The sequence below is a fragment of the Meleagris gallopavo genome, chromosome 23 (assembly GCF_000146605.3).
Source record: "Meleagris gallopavo isolate NT-WF06-2002-E0010 breed Aviagen turkey brand Nicholas breeding stock chromosome 23, Turkey_5.1, whole genome shotgun sequence".
In the NCBI taxonomy this organism is placed as follows: domain Eukaryota; kingdom Metazoa; phylum Chordata; class Aves; order Galliformes; family Phasianidae; genus Meleagris; species Meleagris gallopavo.
In genome coordinates, this window is record NC_015033.2 from 2,730,279 (window position 1) to 2,746,699 (window position 16,421).

Consider the following 16,421-nt stretch of genomic DNA (forward strand, 5'->3'; position numbering starts at 1 on the left):
AGTCCTGTGATGCCTTAGACTGGGATCCTGAAAGCCCTTGCATTACGTATGTTCTTTGTAATGTTCTCCAGTTCAGTTTCTACTAACAACACAGACTGTGTTGGTGCACAGCGTATCAACAGAATGTGTTGTTGGCTCGCTCTGTCAACGTGGCACTTCCAGGGGAGCAGCAGGCACCACTGTCACCACGCATCAACCCGTGCTACGCTGACATCCTCAGCAGTCACTTCCATCACAGCCAAACACCTGCAGATTGAGCCAACCAGCAGAACACACCTGGAGTTAAACAGACAAAAACCCAGCCCACGAAATTCTGCTACCTTGCACAGTGTTCACATACAAGCTGGGCAATGCCAAGATGACTGCTAGAAAGGCAGTTTTCTTAGCTGCATAATGTAGTTCTTATACACAATCCTCATGCCTTGCTCTGGTGTTAATCATTGATCAACCCAACAACGGTCGGTGAATTTTCTTGTTTAAACTTTCTATCATTTATGACCTACTCATAGGCACTGTGTGATGGAACTGGGAGGTTTTGTGGGGAAAAAAAGAAAATCTAACACTGTAGAAGACAAAATGTGAAATAATCTCCAAGACCGCCCATTAAAATAACAGTAATCTGCTTGGTTTGCCTAAGAGCTGCCACTAATGGGATGCAGAGCAATCTACGTATTTCCTTCTACCCAATACTGCATACATTTCACTTATTTTCCTCCTTAGAATCGTTAGAGAAACTTTATATTGAAAACAAGTTTCAAAAGTGAATTGTAGAGAACAAATTCAAAGGAAATACACACTTTGTAAAAATGTGGGGATTTTGTGGCTGCAGTGGCAGTCAAAGGATCAACATCAAACTCAAGACAATGTATATCCATAATATATTCAGAACATCTAAAGAGGTTTATCATCATAAATCTGAGAGCCTAAAATTATTTATCGCCTTATCGTGGGCTTAATACCTGGAGTAGCTGCTACTGCAGAAGTTTAATAGCAACAAATACGAGTTAGGAAAATGATTTTATAAAAACTGGCTGAAATGATTCAGTGCAGTTTCGTGTGATATTTTGATAAACGCATTTGGATCTTCACTTCAGCATGTGCCAACCTGCCTGCAGGACAGAGAGAATATTCACAGTTCTTTTCTTTACTACAAGAGCTGCCAGCAATTGGCCCTGGTTGGAATGCACACCACAGCCATCTGCTCCAGCCAACACGGTGCTCGCAATGAGCAGCCATGGGGCCAGAGCCCCCCAGATTTCAGAAGAATTAGGGACTTCACGACCAGCTCAAAATACAAAATCCCACGCATTTTTTTCTGTCTAGTTCACAAAATATAAATAATTTGTTAGGAACTGATAGCCTACTTCTTCCACACGGTACTAATACGCTAATAAATTTCAGCTCGTTTTTCTTGTCTGCTTTTAGCAAGACTTACTTAGTACCTATAGAGCACATAAATTATTTACATTTACCAAATAATGGTGTGAGCCATCACAGCAGCTTGTTGCTTACATTACCACTGCCGGTGCAGCAAGCAATTCCTGAGAGTTAGGAGAACTTCTTCTGCAGAAGATGACGCCTGCCTTTAGTGCACTCAAGGCAATGTGGTGGCAGCACAAAATTAAATGCTTTGTCTCGAGAGAGTAGCACTGACTTGTAACAGCTGTAGCAGGACCAGTCTGAGATGCATCACCAAAAATAAATATATCTCCAAGGCGATTAATCTACTGTCTATCTGATATATTGAGAAATAAATCCTCCCTTCTTCTCTCCCTGATAGTATTTTCTGGGTGGGCCTGAGCACTTTGGTCATACCCAGGATCTTTCAGAAGCAACAGGTTGTGAAGAGAAGGAAGGAGAAAGGTGGGAGCGGAAGGGAAGCGCGGAGGAAGGCGGCTGGAGCCTTACCGTTGTGAAACAGGCGGGCGCGACACGCAAAGCAATGCAGTGCAATCCAAAGAGGAACCCAAAACAAAATTCCAAACCAGCACCAAAAAACCCCCAAACGCCCCATCTCGTTTTCCTGAGCCCTCAATAGAGTGCTTTCTCCGGCTATGCGGTACCCATGAAATATAAAACCACCCTCATGGTCGCCCAGGTTACCGACTTCATTTAGTTAATCATCACCACTATTACCAATGTTCAGGCCTTGAGAAAAAAAGGAAAGAATGACTGAAGAGGAGTGGAAAACAAGGAACTTAAGAGAACCCCACCCCCTTTTTTTTTTTTTACACATCAGGAGCAATTAGGTTTGTACCTGCATTACCTCTATTTCTCCTCCCCTTTTCTGCTTCCTACCGCCTCCCCCACTTGCTTCTCAAAGTTCCCCCGGCCCTAAAACAATGGGGTATCCATTAATCGGGTATCAGATATGCCAGGGGGGACACGGAGGTGCCCGGCTTTGCCTGGGCAGCTGCAGGTCCGGAAAGGAATGCAGCTCCAGTGGGGGGAAAAATTACTTGTTGGTTAACCTGCAGGGTGAGCCTTAATCAATAGGCACGGACGATGAAAAGAACAAAGCATGTGAAACTTAAGCCTTTATATCTCGAGCTCCATCAGATAAAAGCTGTACCTGGAGCTGGAAAGGACAGCCAGGCTTAGCTGGGAGCTTAAACGCATCAGCACGATGCGAGTTGTTTCAGGAGTTCACTTGGCTTATTGATCGCCATTCCTTCCGCCACCACCAAAGATTAAAATACAAAAGTAAGCCTCTCATGCTGACTTACCAGACTCTAACAACAGAGCCCTTAAAAGAAAAACTAATGAATGCGAAATGCGCGTCCCGATTGTAAAATGTGATTTCCTCAGGCCACTTTCCCCTGCCTGAAATATGGTAAGGACATTCTAATTAGCGTGTTTTGCAAACAAAATGTCTAACGAATTAACATCTGATTGCACTCAAATTTTACGTCCAGTTTGCTTTTTTGTTTTTTTTTGCAATTTGAAATCTCATTACATGCTTTATTTTGTTAGGAATGTAGAAAATTATCACTTTCTACTATTTTTTTTTTTTTTTCCCAGATTAAGGGCAGGAAGAAAACCCTGTTTCCTACATGAGCAAACCTCCACACAAAAGGGAAAGGCTAGGAGAGTTCTTTCAGTTTTATGGCTATCTCATGGAAGCGATTTCAAAATGCTACCATCAGCTGGTATGTGGTCATATAAGTATATTTTAACATGCCCTTTCATTCACTTTGGGCCCGATTAAATTAAAAGCATTGTTCTGGGGAGGATTTTTCTTTTCATTCTGAAATGAAGCTTAGCTCCATTTTTATACAGCAGCCTGCACTGGTAAATCTGTGTCAGCAGGTCAGGCCAGCTGCGGGACCCAGAGCCCTCTGAGCTCATCCCATGCATAGAGCAGCATTGCAGTTGGTGTTAACAAGGGCAAGAGAAGCACTGAGCCCCTGATCTTTTGGAAAAACTGTATGGCATCACTTTGTCAGGCAGATGGAGTTTGCTGCTGGCCAGCCCCAGCTCTCAGGTGCCAGATTTGTATGTTCTGACTGCTAGCATGTACTAATATAGCCATGATCGTAATGGCGAGTAATATAATTATTCTGAGAACTTACTATGCCTTCACCAGGCTCATTGCTTGTAGGGCAGAATGGGAGGAGGAGGCAGAATACAGAATTTAGCTAATATTTCCCCAAATCCTGGCATTCCTTTGCTTTTCTTTTAGCTGCTTCAATTTAGTTGCCCGTATGTCAAATGGTGCCTTTTAAGAGCTCAGATTCTCATTCAGTAATGAGTTCTAATAATTCAGTGATTAAATTAATTAATTTTGAGAGCCCTTAAGACGCCCACGAGTGAAGGTACTTGCAGAAGTGTTGCACGTACCACCTCCATCTCCGCGTGGGGGCTGAGCTCACAGCCGCAATGCCAGTTAAATTAAAAAAGGGATCAAAACCAATTAAAAGGACTGAGACTGGTACTGAATTTGAAAAGTCAATAGGAAATGGATAAAAGCTCATATCTGGCTTGGTATTTGTGCATAAATATGGCATGATTTTTTTCAGTCATAATGCTGTTCCCGATACTCCAGCAAGCACAAACTAATCTTCTGTCAGAGCAGTCTAGAACAAAGCAAAGCCCTCTAACTTTTTCTCTGAAAGGAATATGATTTAGGTAATATTTGCAATTACAGGGAGAAGATATAGGCAAGAATAAAGAATAAAAGTCAAGCATTAGCCTCAGTGAAACGGAGGGGTAAGTTATCTAGCAGCATTTCCTGCAATTTTGACAAAGTTTTTCAGAAATTAAAGACCTTTTAGAAACCAATCCAATCTGGCAGCATTCAGTCAGGGCAGGCTCAGCTCCCTGGCTCGGACAAGCCCCATCCCCTGGCGCTGGCTGGCCCAGCTCGGTGCCTCACAGAACCTTCTCGAAGGCCGTTTGACTGGAGGGGTGGAGGGACCGCGTGAGCAAACATTTTCTGCTGACTGCAAAGTGTCTGCAAAGCCAGCCCAGCGCCTCTTCCTGAGCCGGGCGGCTGCACTGCACACGCAGCCTGCTTGCTTACAAAACACCTCTCTCTCCTCATCCAAATTTACCACGTCAACAGCGTCGCCCACCAGCTGCCAGCCCAACGAGGAGCCAAAAAGGAGCTTTTTGGGTGCCTCCATCTTCCCGTCTGTGGGAGCGGCCCACGATCAAGCTCGCGCCTCGCCAAGCAGCCAAGAGCTTTGTTTTGTCTCCTGCTCCCCGGTGTCCGAGCAGGCAGTGCAAGCAGGGGCTGGTTGGGCTGGCACCGGGCCCTCTGCAACAAGAGCAAGGAGCCCTAATGGTGTTCATTTGGTCGTGCATGCACACACAAAAAAGCTTCAGGTAAGAAAAGAATAAACAAAACGAACCCAAAATGGCTCCTCCGTGCCGTGAGCGGAAACCGATGGGTGAGGCAGAGGGAGACCTTCCCTTTCCTTCCACCTCAACGAGGTGTTCTGAAAAGTTCCAAATCTCCTTCCTTCACTTGCAGCGCAGAAACTGAGGAATTAGTTCTGGCTCCCAAGAACCCGCAAACATACGGCTAAAACAAGAGGGTCGGGCGTCTTGTAATTGCAATAAAATACATTAAGATGGCAGTTGGTTTAGAATCAAATTGAAAAATGGCAATCTCCACAAAGAAAAGGAAAAGGAGCCCATAGCGTGCTGCATTTCAAAGGTCACCGTTAGCACTGCCCAGGCTGGGTCCTCGTTGAAATGCAATGAGTCTGCTTGGATGGATCTCCCTAGTTTTACACCATCACTTTTCAGCTGCCATAAGCCTTCTCAGATGGAGTCTTTTTTCCAAGCTCTCCAGGACACCTGGGTGAAACTGGCTTTCCCCCATGGCTCCCTCCTATTTGGTTTCTTGGTTCTGCTCTGCCTGCCCTGACTGGTTTGGCTGGTTGGAAAATGAACGCTGGATTCATGCGCCGCTCCCCCTCCCCCAGAACTGAGCAGACAAAACCTGATCCCGACAACAAAACCCTCTTTAATCCACCTGGGGAGAAAAGGAGGAAGAGAAAAGAGGACAGAGCCCTGCGAAAAAGTGGAGAGGACGAACACAGGTATGAAAAGCACTGAAGAAGTCATGCCGCATGCTACTCAGATCATTGCTACCACAGTACCTGGACACCGTGGCTTACCAGTGCCATGAACACACACACCATTCATGCAACTTCGGTGCTGAACGCACAGCACCTTTTCCCAAACCAAGATCACCAGCCTTCGAGAGGGCAACCAAAGGGACGCAGTGAGCATCGCGGGTGCACGGCAGGGCTTTCATCATCTTCTGATCTTCCCGTGTCCTGGAAAAGACGAACTCGAAGCGAGAGGCGTTCGCAGCGAACGGAGGAAAAAAAAAGTAATAATAATAAAAAAATAGAACTAAACCTGGAAAAAAAAAAACAAGCCCACAACTCAAAATGGTATCAGCCTACCGAAACCTAACCGAATTAAAAAAAAAAAAAAAAAAGGAAAGCAAAAAAGATTAAACCACGCGTGGCTTTCTTCGCAGCCCAGAGCTCTGCTGCTTGTTTAAGCTGGAATTGAGAAGAGACGGCGAGTGTCTACGGGCTCGTCTTACATGTAGTCCTTCACCCCTCCCTGCGCAGGTGCATTCCTTGCGCCCAGCCAATCTGCGGCCGCTGGCCCCCAACAGGTGTGTCCTCCGTGGGGAGCGGCCGGCCGGGCCTCAGCCCTGTGCCGAGGTGGCCTCTCTGGGGGCACTCAGCCTCCCCGCTGCTGTCTGGAACAAAGAATCGATTATTTACCGAGCGTGGGCTCCGATCTGGTGCTCCTGCTCCACCTCGTGCTCCTCCCAGGCGCCCCGAATGTTGGCGTGATGTGGAGCTACCGGTTCGGTGCTGAGGAATACTGCAGGATTTTTGTCAACCTGTTGAATGAGAAATTTGATTATTTAACTGAAACCCACCTGGGTCACCTCACCTGCAGCAGCAGCACATCGGTGGGTTGGTGATTGCTTTCCCAAGTAAGGATGTAACATGCACACAGGGGCAGCATTAGGCACACAGAGATGCAGGCACTTTCTGAAGGACACAGCCGTGGTTTTGCTGGTGAATCCACAAGAGCTGATTATTTCTTTATCTTTGAAAACAGCAGCTTGGATCCCACCTTCGTCTAGTCCTGGCACATGGAATAATTCCAGAAACTAACAAAGAATCCGACCAGAACTCCATTGCCCTGCTATGCAGGCTAGTAATAGCAGAGGCCCACAGCTGGATTCATAAAACCATAGAATGGCTTCAGTTGGAAGGGCCCTTAAAGATCATGCAGCTCCAACCAAGGATGCAGCCACCAGTTCAGGCTGCCCAGGGCCCCATCCAACCTATCCTTGAATTCCTACGTCCTTTCAGGGGTACCATGACTGAAAACCCAACAATCTCAGCACACATCAGCTCAGACTGCTGGTATTCACTCCTAGATCAGTCAGATAGAAATTCCATTCTCCATGCTGACAAAAATCCCTGCTTCCCCTTCCCTGCACAGAATGCTGCTGGGACGCTGACAAGTGGAGTCTCTTCGACGACATAACCTTGTTTTGAAAGTGTTGAGGGATGTGCAGAAAGGGTTTACATGATTAGGACTGAGCATGAGGACTGATAGGTAACAGCACTTAAAATAAAACAAAGCCAAACAGTGACTTTCTACGTAGCATTTTTAGCCCCTTTCAAGGAAGTTTTCCATAAATTCTCAGCAGCGTCGTGAATAAAGAAAAACAAGTGAAATGTTTTCTCCTTGTTGTGAAGGAAGCATTTGTATTTCCCATGAAAGATGTAGCTAATGAAACAACACATTATCATGTTAATTAACTCAACTGGCAGAAGAATTCCCCCAAGAAATGACTTATCCTCACGGCTAACTCGAGAGAAACCTTGGAAACCTTTAGTTGCAGAAGACTGATTTCTCTTGCAAGGGTTTCTGCAGTTTGCAGTTTGATTGTGCTCTTGGCTGTGCTTCTGAGCACACTGCGTTTTTCCTTTCTTCTCTCCCTTGCTGGACCTGGAGCTTCCAGAGCACACGTTGTCAGCTGGGACAAATCTAGCCCACAGCATCTGGAGGAGAAATTTATGCCTGCAGTATCTGATCCTGCATTTGTGCACTCTAGGAAGAATTTAAAAGCCGAAGTTAATAAATAGCTTTCCAAATACAGCATTTCAGCGTGCGATTCGTTGGCAGGGGTAGTTAGCATAGATAGCATCTATAATCTATAGGAAACTACCAACCTCCTCAGCACTGTTCCCCAATGGGATAAATGCACCGTGACTGGGAGGTGGGACGCAGCCCCTGGGGCATGGCTGAGCTCTGTTAGCAGGGGCGATGCAAACCTGGATCTCACCTCCCCCAGGCCAACCAAACCAAATTCACATCTTCCCCCCTCCGTGCAACACAAGCCACCCCTTCCATCTCCATCCTATTTGTTTAACAGGCTGGAAACCACTCCTTTGCCACACGCTCCCATTCTCTTTTTTATTTTTTTTCAGGGTCCTATCAAAGCCAACCCAAGGTTTGAGTAACGGTCAATAAACTCCACACGGTTCCAACCCAAGAGAATGGGGTGCTTGGCAACTCCGCCACTCAAATCCCATTTCCCCACAATTACATTTTTCTGTCCTCTGTTCATTTATTGCTTTCTAGCTGGCCTCAAGGGGTAACACAGAAGACTGAGTTTTGTGACAGAATAAATCAACCATATCGTTCTGCAGAAATGCCTGCAAACGAGCCTCTCTGTTATCACAACAACAACAGCACCAAAAAACTTATTATCAGCAATAATCTACACCCTGGCCTTGGTTAGTACACAAGAGCCATTTGTTTGCAAACAGAGAATATTTACATATGACATACTTGTTTGATGGTAATCCTAAACCCTTCTCTATCATCTCAGTCCTACCCGAGTGTGGCTGTTGTACCTTGCTTCGGGCTGGTTATTCTCTCATCTTTTGCACACTAGAAGCTGCACTCCAGGGAGACTTTCATCTGGCACTGTAATGAGTCCGATGCTGATTTTGTTCTTTGACATCCCTAAAGATCCCCCTTGACAATCTCATGTGTGTTAATGCGACGAACCTCTGATCTGTCTTTGGGATGAGTCTCAGCTTAGTGTCTGGGATATTATTCAGCCCCTCGGCTGCGTACCTTACAAAAGTCATGATGTTGGCTAGAAGATGTCTGTAAAGAACGAGCACACTGTTCTCTATGGGAGGAATTGAACCAGAGAGATTAACAGAGCTGAAGTGACTTGCTTAACATCATATAGAAAAATCTGTAGTAGAGCCAGAACATCCATGCGGTTACGTTCCAGCCCAGTGCTTTGATTTTTCATACCTTCCTATTTCCATCAGTACAGCTATTTACAGCCGGAGGATTACACTGCCATACAAGCCTGTGAAACTGAAAACAATTTTCATTTCTATTCTTCAAATGTTGTTTAACTCCAAACAGTCCATTTATATCAGAAATAGTTATGTACCAGCTGGACTCAGACGTACCCAACTTCCCAATAAATGATTTACAGCATAAGAACATTAAGGAGAGGGCTAAGCCATTCAATACCCACTGGTGCCTTATAATGATCCAGCCAGCTGAGCCTCTCCTATTCTTTTCTAATGCAGCAATAGTAAACAAATGGTTTCCCATGTATGTTGAAGTGAGATTTCACAACAGCTTTATGGCCTCAGAAAGTCAAGTTGCAACACAAGAGGTGACACGGCCAGGCTGGACAAACCCTTGCCTGCCTTCTGTATCTATTTATTCATTTATTATAATTCCAGAAATATAAGCTACCTAAGACATGGGATTTCAATCCTGGCACGCTGTAATGATGAATGTTCCTGCTGAAGGTGTTGGCTCTGCACTTCATAAACCTCCATGAAGTAGAGCAGAGAAGACCTTATTACATATTTTTCATCTTTAAAAAGATGAATGTGCAGCTTGTTACACCTACTGCTGAAACGTTTGTTTCTGTGGTTATTGGAACAAATGGGCTATATCTGGGCCACGAGCACTCGGCAGCAAGCACACCAAATGCTCACATTAATAATTCCTCCTCGGATAAATGCAGATAAGCTAAAGCAGACAGGAACCCTACCCCAAAAATCGCCCCAAACTCAGATACAGATCCATACAGCCCTGCACCACAGGATGTCACTGACACCAAAAGTTTGGTAGGAAGCAGATGCTCACATGAAAACACAAACCACTGCTGTAGGGAATGGCTTTGGACCGGATAATGAAAGGATGCAAACGCTCCTCACCACACAGTTCAACTGGAGCACTGCTTGCTTTGGGAAGAAACATCTCCTGTCAACAAACCATCTCACAGCCATTCTTCTTAGCAGCTCATTCCTCTTTCTTCTCGATAAGTCCCTATTATGTACTTGTGGAAAACAGGCTGCCAAGCACACTGGACTTCTGATCCAATATTACAGCTCTTTGTTCCTCGCGCAGCTCTGCAGGCAGGGGTCACCCCGGGGCAGATCCATACAGGTGTTCACTCTTTTCATCTGAGGGCTGTAGACAGCAGTATCACTTCCTGCATCGCCTCCATCTCTTTCATCTCGGTACCTGTGCTCAGCAGCTCGTTGCACAATCTATAGAGTTAGAGGCACGAGATTAAGCACACGGAATCCTTGCACCTCATTTGCTCGTGCAGTGAGTGCCTGCGCTCGGCCCAGCGCTGGGGACAGTTGCAGCAGCACACCTTGCTGGAATTACTAATTTCTGGGCAGATGGGCGAGTCCACTCCACGGGAGGCTGATATGTGAAACTGAGCCGTGTTTGCGAGAGCAAAGTTCAGCTCAAGGCACCACCTGTCAGGTCAGGAATAGGAGTCATAGCAGGAGGAACCTTCCATGTCTTAACAAGTTAAGCAAGCAAAGGAGGAGGGGAGAAGTGCATTGCTTTTTGCAGCGGTACAATAACCTGGAGGGACAGCTTGCATGCAGCCAAACGCTGCAGCTAAAACACGTTTTGCCAGTGGTGGTGTGTAAGGTCACAGGTACGTTTCGCTGTGTCTTTACTGCTCCAGAGATGACACAGGCTGTGGGCAGGCAAGTCGGGCTAACGTGAGTTCATTTGAACACGGAAAGAAAGTTTTATAATCTTGCAGTCCTTACCTTCTGTTTGCCCCCTCTTTGTAAACACACCAACTTAAGGCCAACCGTCCGATCTCCTGGGTTTAAATTTTGCTTCCGCGGGGCACAGGCTGGTGAAAGAGGGAAAGGCACGGCATCCTCCCTGCCCTACCCTGTGCACAAGCATAAAAACCTTACCCTGGCACCAAAGAGAGCCCCATGGGCTCTTCCTTTAATCATTTCAAGGGGCCCAGTCTGCAGTGTTGTGGTGGGTATCCCTGGTGTAACCAGTTTGTTAGCAGCCAGAAGAAGCTTTCTGGCTCCAGTCAAAGCAAACGGAGGAAAACCAAGAGCCTACTGACAGTGCACTTCAAACGATGCTCAGCCCAGGTTTGTTCGCCTTCTAAATAGTCAGTTCAACACATGAATTTTGAGAATCAAACTTTAAAAGCCTTCCTCAAAGCCTTGCTTGCGGAGACGCTGAGCAGCAACCCTCGCCAAACTCAATTCCCTTCTTCTCTATCACCAGAATGTCAGCCCCGTGTCCACGCTGAAGCCTTTTCTGTGGTCATCCAACCAATTTCATCTTCCCCCAGGGGAAAGTGGAAGGGGTCCCTATGCTCGTGTACGAGGATCTGAATGTTTCTGTCTTTCCTTCTGGCAGTTACCTGCCTCTCCTTGATGCCTATTATCCAGCACAGCAGCCTGGCACCTGGGTTTGCCCGGACTCCCATCTGCCTATTCATCATTTGGCCACAGTTGAATGAAAAGAAGAAGAAAAAAAGGAAGGAGGGGGAAAAAAAAAAAAAAAGGAGGGAAAACAAAGTCTTTCATCTTCATAGCAGCAAGATTTCAGATCTAAAGAGCTGGGACTCTCAGCTGCTTTAAATTGAGGGTTATGGCTGCCAACTGCCAATCTGAAGCTGCATATTACCTTTCATCCAGTCCTGCGTTGTTCAGGCCGTAGCTTTTCTTGCCTTTTGTTTCCTCTCAGATCGGTTAAGTGGAAGCAGGTGTTTTCCTGCCCTGCTAATCTCTGGTACATTCAGGCAGGCCCAGCAACTGGGCAGGTAAATGGAGCCTGGTGGCCACGGCTGTGCCTCTGCAAGCAGCGCTGACAAACGTTCTCCCTTCTGTGTGCTCTTCCAGTTTGCGTTGTCTCCCTCATCACTCTTCCTCTTCACACGCACCTTTGCTCTGAAAACATGGATTTCTAGAACCAAGTGAGATTGTGAGATGCTCAAGTGGACAGGCCAAGTCTGGCAGGGCTGGGTGAGCCTGCAAGAGGGCATGTGGACAAACCTCAGTAGGTGGTCTAAGTGCAGGCAACAGCTACTACTGGAATGATGGACTGACTTCCTCAAAGACTATAGCATGTATTATAGGTAAAGGGAGGCTGAGAGAAAACTCAGCTAAGATCACGCGAGGAGGAAGAGTGGCTCACATGCTATTTGTCTATACACGCCTATCAAGAGTTAGCAGCAGCAGCCAAGCTCGCAGTCCAGCACAGAAACTCTGAACATTGATCTGGTTTCCTTCTCCTCGCCCACAAACTGTATCCTTTCCTTAGAGCAAGCAGTATTCCTTCTACCTTTGCACCAGCTTAATATGTAATCAGGAACCTATTGGGCAACCAAGTGGCACTGTCAACATCTCTGCCCACACGGAGACGGTTTCCATTCCAATATACGCTTGCTGGTTCAGACAGCAAGTCACAGAAGGAGCGATCTTTCCTAATTGCATCGCGTGACAGTGCAAATAGAGCCCTGACTTCACCACCGCCTCGTGCCAGGAGGCTACCAGGAGAGTCAGCACCTTCCTCCTGCTCGCGCACTGCCTCCCAAGCAAGCTCGCTGTGCAGAGCTGGTGGCATGCAGGCTTCTGAATCATCAGCCCGTGGTACGGCTCCATGAGTAAGCGTCTCCCTCCCATTGGGCTTCCATTACGTGTTGCAACAGCTTTGCATGTACCTGCTTTCTTGAAACCCTCCACCTGGCAAAGCTGATGAATCCATGGAGGGAAACTGATGCGGCAGCAACATCGCCACATCCCCAGCACTGCACCACGATCCTCCATCAGCCTACAAACAGTGCAAAGAAAAGAAACGGTTAAAGACACGCAGTTCACTGCAGCCCAATTTTAACGTTTCTATATTAAGTAAATAAAGTCAACATAAAATTCAGGTCAGGAACTATTTGTTCAGGGTCAGGTGACTTCAACTCAGCTAATCAGGGAGACACACCTTTCCTTTTGAACAATCTTCCACTTGAGATCTGCAGTTAAAAACAGGTTTGCTGCAGATCAAGTCAGTGAACTGCAGCACAAGTACCCACAAAAGTAGAACAATGGGCATAATTTTCACTCCCAGGAGCACGCAAGCTCCAGATTACAGCAAGAGCAGGAGCAGAATCTCGCAATGCAGAGCCGACTGCAAGATCCAAAACGTACAAAAAGACCCTAAACAGCTCTGTATTGTTGAGATCAGTGGGAAAAAGCCCACCCATCTGAAATCTTACTTTGAACACTGTTGGCTACGTTATTACATCCAAACCTGCTCACTCTGAGGACTGCAGGAGTTTTGTTGTTGACTTTAGGAAAGCACATCTAGGGATGGCCAACTTGGGTACAACCTAAGCTGGCCGCTTCCTTCCCTGCACACTGCAGTTTGGTTCCTGGCCGTGGCGTTGCTCAATCCCTCATTGCTTTTTTCCATATCTTTCCCACGAAGTTCAAAGCCGTGTTGCACCTTCCTCGCCGAGTTTCCTCGGACCACACGCAGAAGCTCTCTCCTCTGTTTGGAGCAGCTCTGAACGTGCAGAAGGGCCCTGGCAGCTGCACTGAGACAGGTCCTCAACAAGTCTGCCAAGCTGGGTTCTGAGAAGTTCCCTGCTCTTTTCCCTGTTCAAATAGCTGAGGATAAACAGATGTCCTGGGCACTGTTGAGCCTTGATTCACACTCACAACACAGCTGACTGTCATTGATATGCAATTCCCTGTATTTCCTACCTGCAGAAACCAACTGAGAGGAAAAATGAACCCCCTTCTTAAAGACGGGGTCCTTGAGGATTATCTCTAAGCTGCTGGTCTGTGTTGCCAGGATTTTGGCTGTGCTGCTTTCACATGCTAAGCCACAGCAGAAGGCGATGCCTGCATCACACTTAGACGTACCTGCAGAGCTGCTGCTGTTTTCCAGAGCTGCAGGAATACCTGCTCCCAACTCTGCAGCTCCAGGTGCAGAAACCAGTCGCATTACCTGAAAGAAACACACCTCCCTCCTGTCCCCTTGCAACAAAAACACAACTAAGCGATTTCAAACCTCTGACCCTGCAATTAGTAATGATGATAAAATGATGCAGCAAAGGAAACAAAACCTCATCTGATTTCTGGCTTGATGCGTGCAACCGTCTCCTCTGACACAGAAATCCATGCAATGCTGAACAAACACACCACCTTCCTGAGCAGCTTTAAACCTCTTGTTTCCTGGTGTTTTTTTCACTCGGGTCTGATACAACAGGCTGCTGTTTAAAACAGCAGACCACTGCGTAGCAAAAATAGACCCAGCACCCTGCCCTACCTCCCGTTTCGATCAGCAAAAATCAACTGCATTCAGCCCTAACTGCTAAGAAACGCTTTGAAGAAATCCAAACCGTCTGCCGTGCCTTATTGGACAGGTGACTCTGCTGCTTTGTTTTGTGCAAATTATTTCTGGGCTGGGCTGGATATGCACATGGATTGTTTGATTACCGCTCTGGGGTGAAGAAAGGTGCTGTCATGCTGAGCCGGGGTTTGCATGGTGAAGGCAGGAGGGCTCTGCAAGAACAGTGAGTGGCCCAATCCGAGCCTCCTGAGCCACGTTGGGATTTTCCTAGAGCCACGAGAGCTGAGCAGACCTTATGCTTCTCATCTGCAGAAGCTGCAGCACTCACCTGCACGCTGAGGCAGAGGTCAGTGCAGATCCACGTCCATGGAGTCATCTGAGTGGGCGAGCAGCCACGGAGCAGCCACCATCAGAAAGGGAACCCACAGAGCAGTGCAGAGAACTTGGCCTTGGGAATGGAGTCTTCATCATAGGGATGCAGGGGGTATTTCAAAGCCGGTTCACCAGTGCCACGCACAGCGTCTGTAAAAATGAGATGACCTCATGAGCTCGGCCAGTCTCTCAACAGCATTACTCTGTGAGCACGCAGAGCAGAGATGGTGTCTGGAGGGGTCAGTCGCAGGTCACTTTGCCGAGCAACGCAAACCTGTTTGGCTCAGAGCATCCCGCTGCTGTGGCAGTGCCTGGCTCAGCATCGCAGCGTGCAGCCACTGCTCTGTGCCCAGGGACCAGCTGTGTCTCAGTCCAAGGGCCCTGCTGCCAAATCCCTTTGCTTGTGTGACACAGGCAGAGGTTTTATGCGGTGAATACTTGGGAACACCAAGCGCAGGCGCTGCTTCGTGAATGGGGACTGAACTTTGTTGAGATTCTAATGAGAGTTTTGATCTGAACCTGTCTTTAATGTAAAGATGGAGATGGGAGAGGGCCTCTCTTTCCTTATAAACCCTGGTTACCTGCTGCTATCCACGCTGTTGGCAACAGCATCTCTTTCAATAGGTAAAGCAGGCTTAGGTAAGCCCAACAATTCTGGAATCCTGAAGGAGTTCCTGAGATGTGGAGTAACTCCAAAAAAACACGAATGGATGATCAATTATCTTGACCATTTATCTTAGACACAGACTTGCCTGCTGACATGGAACAGCATTAGCAAGGCAGGTACACGGTGAGACAAGCACGCTACCTGATAGGGTGCCTTTTTTATACAGTTTTTAGACAGTGAGTGTGTCATCAGGTTGGATACGAGGAAGAATTTCTTCTCTGAAAGAGCAAGGATGCATTGGCACAGGCTGCCCAGAGAAGTGGGGAGTCACTGTTGTGGAGGTGTCTAAGGGAAGGGCGGACGTAATGCTGATGGACAACATGGTTTGGTGGGCAGTACTGGTGGTAGGTGGACGGTTGGATTGGTTGATCTTAGAGATCTTTTCCAACCTGAGTGATCCTATAATTCTGTCAGAGTAAGAGATATCAAGCCTCAGAGAAGGGGTCAAAAAAGAAAGCCTTGAAAGAAGACCTAAATGTAGCGTGGATGATGCCTGCAGGAAGAGAGCATGCAGTACAGCACTGCAGTTCTACAGGAGCTTCTGGAACCAACACAGCCAGCAGTGAGTGAGCAAAATGCCATTTGTAAAGCAGAGATCAACTTTGCATGGATCATTCAAATGAGGAAACCAAGCAATGCTTCACTGACTGCACATCTGAATGCCAAACAGCAAAAACAATAAAAACACACAAAAAACTTCTCCAACCTGGTAGGTGTTAGGAAATCATGGACTTTACAAACTGCACGTTCAATACTAGAGGTGTGCTTAGCAAAGTTACACTTCTCAGCTCTCCATCAGCAGACCGGCGCTGATCCTTCTTTCCAATAGAAACAATTTATTGTTGTAAAGGACATCAGTCGTACGAATCTCAGATGTCAGCCTGTCCCAAAGGCATTACACTGAAAGAAAACCTGGCCTATTTTCTTGTAACACAGATTTGTCATTCCAGGCACCTTCAACGTAGTGATCTGGGAAATGAATTGTCCTTATATCTCCATCGTAGCTGTGGTCCTACACTGCACTGGAAGCCACTGCCTTGGAGATTGCTGCAGAAACTACAGTGGTCCTCTGTCTGCCAATGTGGAAAACCTCTTCACAGAGAGAAATTCATTCACAGTCTCCAAAGGCGCAGCTTTAGACTGAATATGTCAAAATAACCTGAGAAACACGAGCACGCCCAACCACAAAATGAAGAGAAATTAAAAT